Below are 14,616 nucleotides of genomic sequence, written 5' to 3' on the forward strand. Positions count from 1 at the left end.
ACAAAAGGACAAAACTAGGCATATAAGTTGAAATATGACTAAGATGCCCTAAATGTAAAAGAATAATATGGAGTTCCATGAATGCTGGAACTAACAAATTCTAGTTTCTTAGGGTTTCTGTCCTGTTGATTCCCTGGTGTCCAGTAAAAAGTCAAATGAACAAAGCTTTTCTTGCAGTGGAGACAATGTGTCTACTGTGTGATTTCTCTGCAGTCTAACAATAGGAAATAACATTCTGTGGCTTTTCATCTTCTGGGCAGGGTTTCTCTCATCTCTTGGGCCACCTATTTTAATGAAACTTGTAGGAACTTACAAATCTGGGTCATCTACCTTTTTATGACAAACACACAGACATACACAGTGTGCACAACTTTAAGTATGGTAAGAGAAATCTTATTTCCTTAGACAGAAAAAGAAGGAGAAACTTTAGCACAAAACTGAAAACAAAGCAAATAGAACATCAGGAAAATAGCTTTAGAGAAATTTCAGATTTTTACATTTATGTATTTGGGAGAATGAGATCATAGCCTTGAAAATGGGACTATCCAATTACCCAACTGACATGATGGAAATCATAGCTGCCATAGCCAGCCAGAATACATTTTTTCCAGCTTTATGCCTTTAGCAATATATGGTGGCATTAAGTTCTACCAGTGAATTGCACTGAAAATCCAAATATTCTCTGAAAGTCTATTTCCTCTGGGTCTTGAGTGACTGCCTTTTCTCCCCTATGGGGCAAAGTTGAGAAAGGAGCATTTAATCAACCATTTTCAACCCTTCACTATTCTATATTCAATCTTCATTTATTTCCTTTCCTCATGAAACCATGGGAAACATGGGAAACTTTCCTCAGATGTAATTGTTGAGCTATCTGTAACAACATTGCTATGTAACACATCACAGCATTGGGATATCTAACCTGAATTAAATACAATCATGCTATATCCAAAGACAAAAGTAAATGTTCTAGAATAAGGGGTCTTAAAGTCTTGGAACACCTGCTGTGAAAAATGGTTCACACATATGACTTCATTGGAAAGTTGCAAACTAAACGATTGTCAAATAAGACTTTCTGAGGAGTGCCAGAAGAAGTGAGTTTCAGAGATATGGGCCATCACTGGGAGTAGCTTGCTGCTGCGCCTTTACTGTTTTACCCAGGAGCCAGCAGCAAGAGCAACGCAATAGGTTGGAACTGATGTAACAAAGATGAGATGGTCAAAGCTTCCCTTCTACTGTAGTGACATTTGTATCAGGCCTCTCAGTGAGACGAGACCTCAGATGATCTGTGGATTTATTATTATAACCAACGCATTGAATGGCTCTGCAACACAATGTACAGCCCTGGAAATAGACTTTGACAACTGCATTGTTTTTTGCATTTGGATTTATATTACTGGTCATATATTAATCTATAAGAATTATTATATAATAAGACCTTTGTCAATAAAGTATTATGCTGGGTATGTGGCCCTAATGCTTATAAGATATTGCCTATTAATTGGACTGGCACTTGTACATTGCGATGAGGTTTTTCTTGGCATCTCAATACATCTGGAGCTCTTCTGGAATGATGGGCACAACTTACCTCAGCATACTAAAAGAAGTACAAAACAACCTGTTCAAAATCCACTTGTCCTCTGACAAACTGGCTTCCATCAGTTTGTACGAGCATTCCTACCCTGGCTAGGAGTATCAGAATTAGAAAGAGATATCGTAAATATATCTGCTGTAATAGAAGAGATAGGTAATGCTATGGTTGACACTATTTCAGCCTTACAATTAGAGGTAAAACAAGCATCTCGGGTAGCCCTGCAAAACAGAATGGCATTAGATTATGTGCTTGCTGCTCAAGGAAGGTATATGTGTATTGGTTAACACCACTTGCTGTACATATGCAGACCAAGACCAGAGAATAGAAACGGACATGCATAAAATCTGAGGTAAACTTCAGATACTGCATGAAATACCTGGAGAAAAGCCTTTTTGACTCATGAGGATGGCTCCCAGACATGGGAAGATGGTTAAGAAAAACTGCTTAAGACAGTATCAAGGTATATATTGTTGGGATCACTAACTTTGGTGGCCGTGTATGTATTGGTTCAGTTGATCTTATGTTGTAGCCAATAGGTATGTAAAAGAATATTATTTTTCCCCAAGTCGAGTCTGTTTTGCCCATGACGGTAATTGGTAAGCAATCTCCCCGTCTTTATCTCAACCCATGAGCTTTTTCATCCTATTTTCTCCCCCTTTCCTGTTGAGGAGAGGGAGTGAGCAGCTGGGTGGGTGTCTGGCTGCTGGCCAAGGCTAACCCACCACAATAACGAGTGTTAAAACATTAGTCGGGGAAAGTGAGATTTTTGGTTAGCAAGTGGACAACTCAACGGTATTTTGTGGCTTGATGTGGAATTTCACCACACCCTAAGTGAAACAAATCTTCATGAACAGAAGGCAAAGATTTCTATAACTTCTTGCTGACTGAAATGTATGAACTTAGCTTCTTTCTTATGGTAATATGAAAACTTTCAGCTGTGAGCCATGTTCACTGATGTACTTCTGCATACTTAGATTTATTACTCCTAGGTAATTTATTACTAAATAGGTAAGTTTGGCTTAGGACTTCAGTAAGCATAGAACTCAACTGAGACAAAATACATTTCTCAGAAACCTCTTAATGAGCCCCAGGCTATCCTTTTACAGCAGCGTGGCTGAAACTGGAGGCCATAAGTTTACATGTTGCTTAGTTAAAGTTGATTGTAAACTGCTTATATTCACTGACAAATAGTATAGTTAAAAACAAAACATCAGTAAGTTGCAAAAGGAAACTTTAAAGTTGAATGCAAACCTGGGGGAGACATGGTAGATGAGGGCACATGAGCTAAAGCTTTTGAAAAAGTGTAGTACATCTAGGCTCAGAATTTGTTTATGTATGAGAAAGCATACCTTAAATTGCCATCTTTACAGAGGAAATGTGGCGTATGATTGCTGAGGAACAGTCCCTACAGGAGATGATAATTAAGACTGATGCCACAGAATTGCTAGGGCTAGAAATATTCTGTCGGTGGGGGGTATAGTTATCCTAGGTGGGGATTTTGCCCAAAGTAGACAAGTGCTGATAATTTCAGAAGTGCTATGACAAATATGCTACAAAGAATACCCGAGGCTCATTAAGAGGTTGATACTTTCTTAGATTTTTCTCTGAGATGTCTCATACTTGCCTAAAAGTAAGTGATGTTGGGAGTAAATATTACAAATTGTCACAAAATGCAGGTCAAGTTTAGTGACAGAAATGTTCTTCTTTGTAGAGGGAGGAAAAAAGTCCTAGAAGCAAATTAGGCATAAGTTTGCCTGTTGGTAACAGGAACAAAACCATACTTTTTTTCCTAATGCACCAGTTCCCAATTTCTGGGCAACAGTAAAGTACAGAACCCCAATAATTTCTGAGCACCTGTGGAAGAGGGGTGGCAATGACAGCCCAAGGTGTCGTATGGACAAGGTATGGCAAGATTTTGAGTAGCAATAGCTAAGGAGACAGTGGCAGAGCCTGGGTTGGTGGGTTGATGTTACAAAGGCCACCTGGAACCACTGCTTTAGTTTCTATTTTGCTGATGTAGTCTTGCTATAACAAAAGAGAGGTTAAAATATCTCAAATTAACTTTTCACTAGACCTTAAATAATGCCTTAAAATAGTCCACAGATCTGGAAATTCACAGTTAAACTTCTGTTCCACAGTATTTCCAGTCTAATAGCTTGATGTAAAAGAGTGTCAACATAGTGAATTGCCTACTGAAGTGAGGCTGCCTTTAGCATTATTAAATTACAAAAAATATATTTTTTTTAACTTTCTGCTGATCACAATAACAACTGGTTGTTTGGTTTAGTAGGATGAGTTAAAGCAGTACTAGTCAAATTTTTGGGTCATGGCTATAACCATTCTCTATGTCCTTTTGGTAGTAGCATTACCCTGTGGACTGTGCAGTTTCATATGGTTTCACTGAACTGCTTTCATTGGGAGTGAAAGTCCCACATACCCACACTAAGTCGTACAAGTAAGTTTCTGTGAAAAATCACAGGAATGCACTCCTGATTTTCCCCCATAAATAGAGGCATTTAGATGCTGCTGATTGGCATACCCACGTCCTAGAATTTTAGTAGAGTTCGGTGGATCTGCAGTAATTGCAAATAAAAGTTATGCACCACATAATAAAACTGAGTGGACAAACTTAAAAACAATCTAAGCTTTAAATGGATACTAAATGTGATTTAGTTTCCAAATTAAGAGCCAGATCTTGGAGCTGCTCCAGATATGGAACTCCCATTGAAATTCACAGCAACTTCAGCAACATCTCTTATTAAAAAGCAATAGGACTTTTATTGTACCTGAGTAGATTTCAGCTATGCATTCCAGAACAGTTCATTCTGTAAACAAAGCACATTAGTATAGGTCCTATTCATAAGCAAAGCAAATACACTAGCAAGACAAGTTCAGGAGTTTGACAGGCTACCCCTTGCTAAATAATATAGCTGTGTCCTGGTTTTGGCTGGGATAGAGTTAATTTTCTTCTTAGTGGCTGGTACAGTGCTGTGTTTTGGATTTAGTGTGAGAATAATGTTGATAACACGCTGATGTTTGAGTTGTTGCTAAGTAGGGCTTATCTTAAGCCAAGGACTTTTCAGTTTCCCATGCTCTGCCAGCAAGCAGGTGTGCAAGAAGCTGGGAGGGGGCGTAGCCAGGACAGCTGACCCGAACTAGCCAAAGGGGTATTCCATACCATGGAACGTCATGCTCAGTATATAAACAGGGGGGAGTTGGCCGGGAGGGGCGGATCGCTGCTGGGGCATCGGTCAGCGGGTGGTGAGCAATTGCATTGTGCATCACTTGTCTTTTCTTGGGTTTTATTTCTCTTTTTTTTTTGTTATATTCCTTTTCATTACAATTGTTATTATTATTATATTTTTTATTATTCTTAGTTAGTATTATATTTTATTTTACTTTAGTTATTAAACTGTTCTTATCTCAACCCACGAGTTTTACCTTTTTTCCCCGATCCTCCTCCCCACCCCACTGGGAGGGGGGAGGGGGAAGCGGCTGCGTGGTGCTTAGTTGCTGGCTGGGGTTAAACCATGACAAGCTGTTACTTTTCAAACATTTCAAAAATAGTTCATGCAAAATGTTTATGAATCCTTTTCCATTTAAAAAATCCCTGACAAGGAGACTGATTACAGTGTTCATATATATATATATAAAAAAAAAAAATGTAGTGAAAATGCAGGTAACAACTATATAAAATGTCCCATCCATTTATATATTTAGGAAAACATTCCAAGGATTTCTGTGCTGAATACCTCATAGAAACTGTAAAGGGCCTTTTCCTCAAACAATCCACAGCTGAGCCGTAAATGGCAATGATACATAAATAGGACTGTGCCCTGGAGGATATAAGGATGTATGATTTTGAAGTCAGGATGTACTTTAGAGTTTGTGTCCACCATATGATCGTTTTTCTTTTGGTTTCTGTATTTTTAGCCCTGTTGGTCCAACGATACATTTGGAAACAGGTTAACCACCACTTGTTTCACTGAGATCAGAAGCAGACTACCTGCATGACAAAACCAGAACCACCTAAGACTTCCTGGTTGTTAATACACTGTGTTGCTCTACTCAGGGAGCTAGGAATTCAAAAAAGGGAATAACATCAGTATATCACATAAGCTGTTGTTACTGGCTTTATTTAGGAAGCTTTATTAGGTAGAAGAGGGTCTGTAGGACACCAAAAGCAAAAGACTTGCATCGGTGTGTAGAAGACTGAGAACAACATTCTGCTTCACAGACTCCCCCTAATGTTTACAATTTTGTCAACATCTGATTATATACAGTAGTTCTATTTTTAGGCCCTGTCCATAAGACATTTCAAATGGTGATAGCCAGATCTGAGCTTAAGCCAATGTCTTGCTGGAAAATTGCTAGCACAATTTACCCATCCAGTGCGGGATCACATTTAAAAATCATTTTAATCCACTAAAGCTCTAAACTTTTGTTTAAAGGTGTTTTTTGATCTACACTTTGCTAATGCTAGGGCAACTTCACTGGAAATCCTTCACTAGAAAATCCTATAATAGCTTGAATGACTGGAAAGGGGAGAATCTCTGCTATGGACAGGGTCTGCATGACATGCTGTGCCTGGGCCAGAGTCCTGTTCGATGCTACATCGCTCAGGGCTCCCAGCATCTAAAGGGATGTAAAATTATCTATGCTATTCTCTTCTTATACTGTTAGCTCTAATAAATAGCATTTTAAATGATACCTTACAGAGTCTAAGTGTCTTTCTTACTGGGATCATAACAAACCAGCACCTTCTGGTGCAAAACAGTTCGCTAATGTTGAAAACAAGTGGGAATAACAGCAAAGACATGCTGCTGGAACCACTGTTGCTCAAATCTGTTCCACATAGCTGTTGGAGATATGCGAGAAACAAAAACAAAGGATGCTATTTAGTTAACGAGGCATGGCCTTGAGAAGAGAAACAAGATGACACCATAAGTCAGTGGGTAAAGACATACCAAGATAAGCACAGGGGCAATCAAAGAGCTACTTGAACTGTGAGTGAACTATCCTAATTAACATACTAGAAAACCCACCCTTGAGTAGGGAGAGCCCCCTACCAACAGAAGCCCCTTCCTCACAGAATATGCGCAGTAAAAAAGGAGGACACTGCGACTTTAAGTGGAGATGAGACTTGCGAGAACCAATAGGAACGAGAGTAACTAAGCAAAACTGTAAAAATACTGATAACTGTTGCTTGAAAGGTATAAAATGCTTTACTGTGTGTTAACCAGGTGTGCTAGCTTTGTGGAGTTACCACCTAGCACCCATCTCTGCGCAGACATGAAATAAACAAATATCTCGACTCTGTGTGTTAATCGGCTTTTTTGCACACCGGGTGAAAGAATCCTGATTTTTGGGACAACATTTTGGCGACCCAGATGGGACGGCCATAAGGCCTTTCCCGGATCGTCTTGCCGTCCCCGACAGCGGACCGGACCGGACCGAGCTCCAGCGCGCACCGACCTATTGATCGGGGACTCCTCCGGATTCCCTCCAAAGCCAGGGCGACAAGCGACTCAAAGGTGCAATGCCAACCAGAGATATTTGTATCAGGGTGAAAGGGGAATGAATCCTTGGATTGGTGAGTATAAAATTTAATTACAAATTCAATGACTCCCATGGAAGGTTAAAGGGTAAAGTCGCACGTAGATGCTCGGCAAAGGGTGCCGTAATTGACCAGGGGGTCAGAGCCGAGTGCGCATCAAGTCGCCAGGGGGGCGCATAAAGTCGCACATAGACGCTTGGCAAAGGGTGCCGTAATTGACCAGGGGGGTCAGAGCCGAGTGCACATCAAGTCGCCGGTGGGGCGCATAAAGTCGCACATAGACGCTTGGCAAAGGGTGCCGTAATTGACCAGGGGGGTCAGAGCCGAGTGCACATCAAGTCGCCGGTGGGGCGCATAAAGTCGCACGTAGACGCTTGGCAAAGGGTGCCGTAATTGACCAGGGGGTCAGAGCCGAGTGCGCATCAAGTCGCCAGGGGGGCGCATAAAGTCGCACGTAGACGTTCGGCAAGGGTTGCCTTAATTGACCAGGGGGGTCAGAACTGAGTGCGCATACTGACCAAGGGGGGTCAGAGCGGTACTGACCAAGGGGGGTCAGAGAGGAAATTACTGACCAAAGCGGTCAGAGTGGTAATTACTGACCAAAGGGGTCAGAAGGGTAATTACCGACCAAGGGAGTCAAAGCCGGCAAATAGGTAAATTCGGTTAAAATGGGAGCAAGCCAATCCGTGATTCCTCCCTGTAGCCCTTTGGGGTGTATTTTGAAAAACTGGAATAAGTTTGGGGGAAATCTAATGACTAAAGATAAAATGAAAAGATATTGTAATCAATGGTGGCCAAATTATAAATTGGGTTATGATGAAGTCTGGCCAGAAAATGGATCGGTAAACTATAATACTATATGACAATTGATGTCGTTTTGCCGTTGGATGGGGAAATGCGACGACGTACCTTATGTTGATGCCTTTATGACTTTGTATAGAAAATCTGATATGCGGGAAAAATGTAAGCTAAAGACTGACCTAGTGATGTATACAGCTTCTGAGAAAAAGGAGAGTGCTTGTTGCATAGGCTGTGATGATAGAAAGACTGCAGGGGGAGAAGAGCAGGAGGATGTGCAAATGTTAGTCCCGACAGCCCCACCACTATACAAAAGCAGTGCTGGACAATTGCCAATCGATCCTAATTTACAATCGGGCAATGATAACTTTAGCCCCATTTCCAGCCGGACTAGAGGGCACGCTGAACCAGTTGTACAGGCTCCCCTGAGACAAGCAGTGGGACCGGAAAGACTGCTGGTTTTTATACATGTTCCGTTCACTACCTCTGAGCTGTTAAATTGGAAACAATCTGTTGGATCCTATAAGGGAAACCCTGACGGAGTACATCAACTATTAGAAACTATAATGTTAACACATAATCCCAACTGGGGAGATATACAGGCTTTGATAAATACGTGCTTTACAGCAGAGGAAAAGAGAATGGTGATTGAAAGGGCCAGGGAAGAAGGGGGAAGGAGAAACAGGCAAGAAGATTCTGAGGAGTTTCTGCCTACTAAAAGGGACCCAGAATGGGATCCTAACAGGGGGGGAATGAGGGCTCAACTGAAGCAGTATCAGCAGCTGATACTATATGGGGTTCAGCATGGAGTGCCTAAACCGAAGAATGTGTCTAAGCTTTATGAGGTAAGGCAGGGTCTGGAGGAAAATCCATCTGCCTTTTACGAAAGGCTATGTGAGGTAGCTAGAAAATGGATGGGCTTGAATCCGGATGATGAGGCAAATCAGAGGATGTTCAATATATGTTGTTTATTGGGTAGTCGACTCAGGATATAAGGAGAAAGTTGCAGAAAGTTGATGGAGCTGGGGGAATGTCGATCTCACAATTGATAGAGTATAAGGTTTATGACAATCGAGATGAGAGGGAAAGAAAAGAAAAACAAAACAAAATGAAGTTGCACGCATCTTTGCTGGCAGCGGCAATAAATGGAAATGATGTTGAAGGGAAGGGTAGAGGAAAAAGTAAAGGAAGAGGAGGATGTGGTGGAATAATGCAGGGAAGAGGTCCGCAAAACTGAACCCCTTTAGGGCTAAATCAGTGTGCGGTCTGTGAACAGGAGGGACACCGGAAGAATGAATGCCTGAAACGAGAGGGGCCAAAGGAACAGGATCATGCAGAAAATGCTAATCTTGTTATAAGATTCAGACAATGAATGAAGGGGACCGGGGGAGAACATTAAAATCTCCCCAGCTGATCCCCTGGTTCCAGTTAAGCTGGGGAACGAGACCATAGATTTTTTTAATTGACAGTGGGGCTACTCATTCAGTAGTCACCACTTGTAAAGGACTTCTAAGTAAAGTAACTATACCTATTGTTGGGGCAAAGGGAAAAAGAATGTTAAGGCCATTTTTACAACCAATGGAATGCACAACTGGGGGAGCTAAATTAATTCATGAGTTTCTATACATGCCAGAATGCCCCCTACCTTTATTGGGGCGAGATTTATTATGCAAACTAAATGCACAAGTAACCTTTTCTAAGAATGCTGTACAGCTCCATATCCCACCTGAAACTGCCTGGAGAGCTCAGATCTGCTTGCTGACAGATGAAACATTGGAAGAAATTGAAGAGAATATTCCAGATGCTGTATTAAATGCAGTAATTCCCCTGGTATGGGCTTCAAAAAAAAACCCAGGTAAAGCAAAAAATGTGAGTCCGATTAAAGTAGAACTAAAAGAGGGGGCAAAACCAGTAAGGGTGCATCAATATCCTATTAGGCTGGAAGCTCGCAAGGGCCTCGAAGCCCTGATAAATACCTTTATTCAATATGGACTGCTCAGAGAATGTCAATCTGAATACAGTACACCGATTTTACCGGTGAGAAAGCCTCACTCCCAGGATTACCAATTAGTGCAGGACTTGAGGGCTATAAGTTGGATAACCAAAGACATACATCCTACAGTGTCCAACCCTTATACTTTGTTAGCGTCTGTACCCAAAAACAATGCCTATTTTACAGTGTTGGACCTAAAAGATGTCACCTTCTGTATTCCAGTGGATGAACAGAGTCAAACACTCTTCGCTTTTTGAATGGGAGAATCCGACTACTGGAAGGAAAGGACAACTGTGTTGGACTGTTCTTCCCAGGGATTTAAAAATAGTCCCACTTTGTTCGGTGAAGTACTGGCCAAAGAATTAGAACAATGGCAAACTAATAATGATAATGTTACTCTCTTACAGTATGTGGACGATATCTTAATTGGAGCAGATGATACAGAACAGACTTGTACAGAAGCCACAGTAAGCCTGCTAAACTTTCTGGGAATAGCCAGATTCTGCTGGATATGGATCCCCAATTTCGGACTTACAACCAAGCCCTTATACGCAGACACAAAGGGCCTTGTGGGGAGTTGTTAGAAGGGACTCCAGAGTGTCGGAGTAGTTTTGATGAAATTAAAAAAAACGATGGAAGCTCTCCTCAAGAAACTACATGAAGAAACTCACATGGGAGCCAATGCTATGATAAGCAGTGTTAAGAGATACGCTGTAGGGCCAAAAATGCAGACAAATGCAGATATAATAGCAAAGAGATGAAACTTGTGTAAATGATCCCAAAATACAAAGAAAGCCGCCAGCAGGTGACGTAAAAAGAGGAATAACCCCTAGGGAATACTGGCAAATAGATTTCTCTGAATTACCAAAATGTGGACAACATAAGTATCTACTTGTTCTAGTGGATATGTTTTCCGGACGGCCTGAGACTTTCCCTTGTCGCAACAATGGGGCTAGGGAAGTAATTAGGATATTACTAAAGGAAATAACCCCCCAGATAGCTAGAGTTGGACCATATGTCGTTAAAAGGGTTGGACAACAACGACTTTTGTTTAATCCATCATGGTCCCTCAAACGGGTAGAACTATCAATGCAGATTAATATCTCTGCAGTTAAACCAGCCTGTTCACCATTCGTAAGTGCGTCCTATACAGGATGGTTAGCATGGTTACATGGGCAGTCTCTTACCCTTCCAAATCGAGTAAAAAGAAATGTAACTGATATCCTAGGGACAGGATTGGGAGTCTTAAACAGCATAGATATGAAATACTTGCAAACAAACTCAGTACAGCCACACATGATCTAAAAAAACTAGAACATCCATTGCAATCCTCCCTGTCAGCTTTAGGAACTCATCAATGGCTGTTGTCTGATATATTGCCTCAATGGGAAAGGGTTAATGAAAAGGACCACCAATTAATCATAGATGCACTTGGTATAGCCCAAAATAATATTTCTCTAGCTCTTAGTTGTATCCAGGCTCAATTGTGGGTGCAATATACAATAGCAGCAATTGTAAGAGAAGGTGAAGATGGCACCTTACCTACTGAAATTCGGAAAATAATCTGGGAAAAGGCAACTGCATTTGAAAGAGAATTCCAATCATGGTGGTATCTGGGCAATTTCACTCACAATCCTATCGATAACAAAGCCACAGCCTTTGTTGTAACCATACAGAATGCATCGGTAAAAACCATCTACCCGATCGTTGCGTTAGGCTTAAATCACAATGGGACTGTACTCTATCCACTAGAGCATAGAGTATGGGCACAACGAGACAATAACAGATGGCAGACTGTTGAAGTTGATGCATGTATGGTACGGGAACAACAGGGATTTATTTGCGAAAGTAATACCATCAAAGCTCAAGACATTTGTCTTGACACTGAGCAAAATGTTTGTCACTTCGAGATACATCCAAAAGAAATCCCTGGAACTGTACTCATATACATTGGGAAAGGATGTGTGTGTATAAGAACTCTATGTAATTTTATAGTTGTAGATAATATTACTGTCGGGATAAAAAATCACTCAAATACTTGCATTTGTAACTTTACTAACATTATAGGATGTGATTTCAACTATTCAGCTCCGGTTACGACTTATCAGCTAATACAATCCAATTATACTTTAGTTAAGGATCTATTGCTTACTCCCATTGGGATGGATCTCACACTGGTGAAAAAAAATTTTTACAACATAATGATCTACGCCAGTTGCTGGAACGTGCCCGAGAAGAGGGACAAAGGACTTTAATCACCATTCACCATGACACAGAAGAGATACATCGTGTTTTGGACCGGGTGAAGAAAGATGGAGAACATAGGTGGTGGGAAGCCTTCCTTGGATGGTCACCCAAGACAACAGGCATTCTTAATCTCATGCTACACCCTGTTGTGATCTTGTTATTGCTAACATGTTTATGTTTACTGCTTATAATCATACTGTATTTTAAGGTTTGGCACATGATGAAGCAAATTGCTCTAATGCAATCACCCAGGGTATGCACGCTCACGACAGAGGGAGATAAATCCCTCAAACTTGAAAACCTCCCTATAAAGGACAGAAAAAAATTCCAGCGAGACATATGTCAATGGGAAGGAACCTATGAGCAGTTTTGGAAAATTTTGAAATCTCCCAGAGACTGAAGTTTTAGAATGAAAATATCTAAGTGACACTTATTTTAAATAAGAACTATTTATCTAAGTCTCAAAGGGGGGAATTGTTGGAGATATGCGAGAAATAAAAACAAAGGATGCTATTTAGTTAACGAGGCATGGCCTTGAGAAGAGAAACAAGATGACACCATAAGTCAGTGGGTAAAGACATACCAAGATAAGCACAGGGGCAATCAAAGAGCTACTTGAACTGTGAGTGAACTATCCTAATTAACATACTAGAAAACCCACCCTTGAGTAGGGAGAGCCCCCTACCAACAGAAGCCCCTTCCTCACAGAATATGCGCAGTAAAAAAGGAGGACACTGCGACTTTAAGTGGAGATGAGACTTGCGAGAACCAATAGGAACGAGAGTAACTAAGCAAAACTGTAAAAATACTGATAACTGTTGCTTGAAAGGTATAAAATGCTTTACCGTGTGTTAACCAGGTGTGCTAGCTTTGTGGAGTTACCACCTAGCACCCATCTCTGCGCAGACATGAAATAAACAAATATCTCGGCTCTGTGTGTTAATCGGCTTTTTTGCACACCGGGTGAAAGAATCCTGATTTTTGGGACAACATCCCCAGGACCACGCATGGCACCAGCCGAAGTCTGATTTCCCAGGTGGTTCAAATGCCCTGTTAAGATGATTTCAGAAAACACTTTTATAACAGGATGGGGCAGATGTGAGGAAGCTCTAGGAGTGCCTTGCTGACCAGGACCCGTGGTGATGAGAGCTGTGTAGGAGGAACATACCCCACATAACTGACCACAGCTAGGGAGGACCTGCCAGGCCTGCTCCCACTGGCTGCCCCACCGCCGCCTACTGACTCACCCCGCCGCCCCGGGCCGGCAGCGAGGGGCCGCAGAAAGGACGATATACCCAGGCCGCGCCGGGCCATGCTGGGCCGTGAGGCCTACAGACCCTGTGGCCGCCCCGCCCGGCCGCCCCCAGTGGGGCTCCTGCAGCGCCTCGGCGGTGCCGCGCGCGGCGCCAGGGGGCGCTGCGGCGCCGGCTGCCTAGCCAGGCCCTGGCGCTGCGGCCGTGTCCGGCGGCGGTTTGAACGTGCGGCGGCGGAGGAGCGGGTTGTATATAAGGGCTGACAGGCTAGAGCAACTGCTCTAGTTGCTGCTTGGTCTCCTATTGTTCCCTGTCTTCCTCGTTATGTTGAGCCCAGCCGGTAGCGTGGAGCGAGCCGGCCTGGTGGATCAGTTCCCATCGCCGCACTAGCGCCACTGAGGTCGCCATTTTCACCTCCTCCCCGCCCCAGACCCTCCCGGCCGGGCTCACCGCGCCGCGGAGGGAAGGCGCTTCGCCGGCGGCAGCAGGCAGTGTTCGGCGCTCAGCTGCGGCAGGGGAGCCGGCCGGGAGGGCGAAGAGAGGCTAGCGCCGCTCCTGCCCGTTGCGTGTGACCGCCCGGCCATCACCAGCCTCCTCCACTGATTTCGTCTCCATCCTCCTCCACCTCTCCCCAGCGCCGTGGGGAGGGGGCACGGGACTCCCGAAAGGAGGGGAAGAAGGTGCCGAAGAGAGGTGGACAAGGAGAGACTGCCACTGCGAATAGCGGTGAGTGACGGGGACAGGGATTTGGGTTCCCTCGCCAGCCCAGTCGGCGGTTTTATCACCCCCTCCTTCCCCCGTGAGCCCGAGGAGCGGCCTCGCCGGCCTGCCCGCCATCAGGGGTGCCGCTGGGGCCGGATTGGGCAGGGGGCCGTGGAGCAGGTACCTGCGGCCGGCGGCGAGTCGGGCTGCGCCTCGGGCACCGGAACCGGTCGCTCCCTTCCCCGGGCGGGGGGCTTGGGTTTCTGCCGGCTCCCTGCCCGCGGACCGTGAGCGGAGCAAGGGGGCAGCCCCGGCAACCTCTCCCCGTGGAGTCCCCAGCCTGCCGGCGGCGGCTCCTTACCGAGGAGCCCACCGGTATCTTCCGTACTACAAACCTTCAGCCCTGCGGCTGGGCTGGGCGAGCTCCCCGCGAGCGGCGGCGGGGCCGCCGAGGCCCGGGTGAGGCGTTGTGAGG

General features: G+C 43.8%; 1 long non-coding RNA gene across 1 annotated transcript; it reads left to right on the forward strand.

The window, feature by feature from the left end:
• Positions 1 to 6,757: 6,757 nt before the first annotated feature.
• LOC127028121 (uncharacterized) lies at positions 6,758 to 11,668 on the forward strand. The gene is made up of 2 exons (XR_007767957.1): positions 6,758 to 7,184; positions 10,347 to 11,668. It is a non-coding gene; the product is annotated as an uncharacterized LOC127028121 (long non-coding RNA).
• The last annotated feature ends 2,948 nt before the right edge of the window (positions 11,669 to 14,616 follow it).

Source organism: Gymnogyps californianus, unplaced genomic scaffold, assembly GCF_018139145.2.
Source record: "Gymnogyps californianus isolate 813 unplaced genomic scaffold, ASM1813914v2 HiC_scaffold_188, whole genome shotgun sequence".
NCBI classification, from domain to species: domain Eukaryota; kingdom Metazoa; phylum Chordata; class Aves; order Accipitriformes; family Cathartidae; genus Gymnogyps; species Gymnogyps californianus.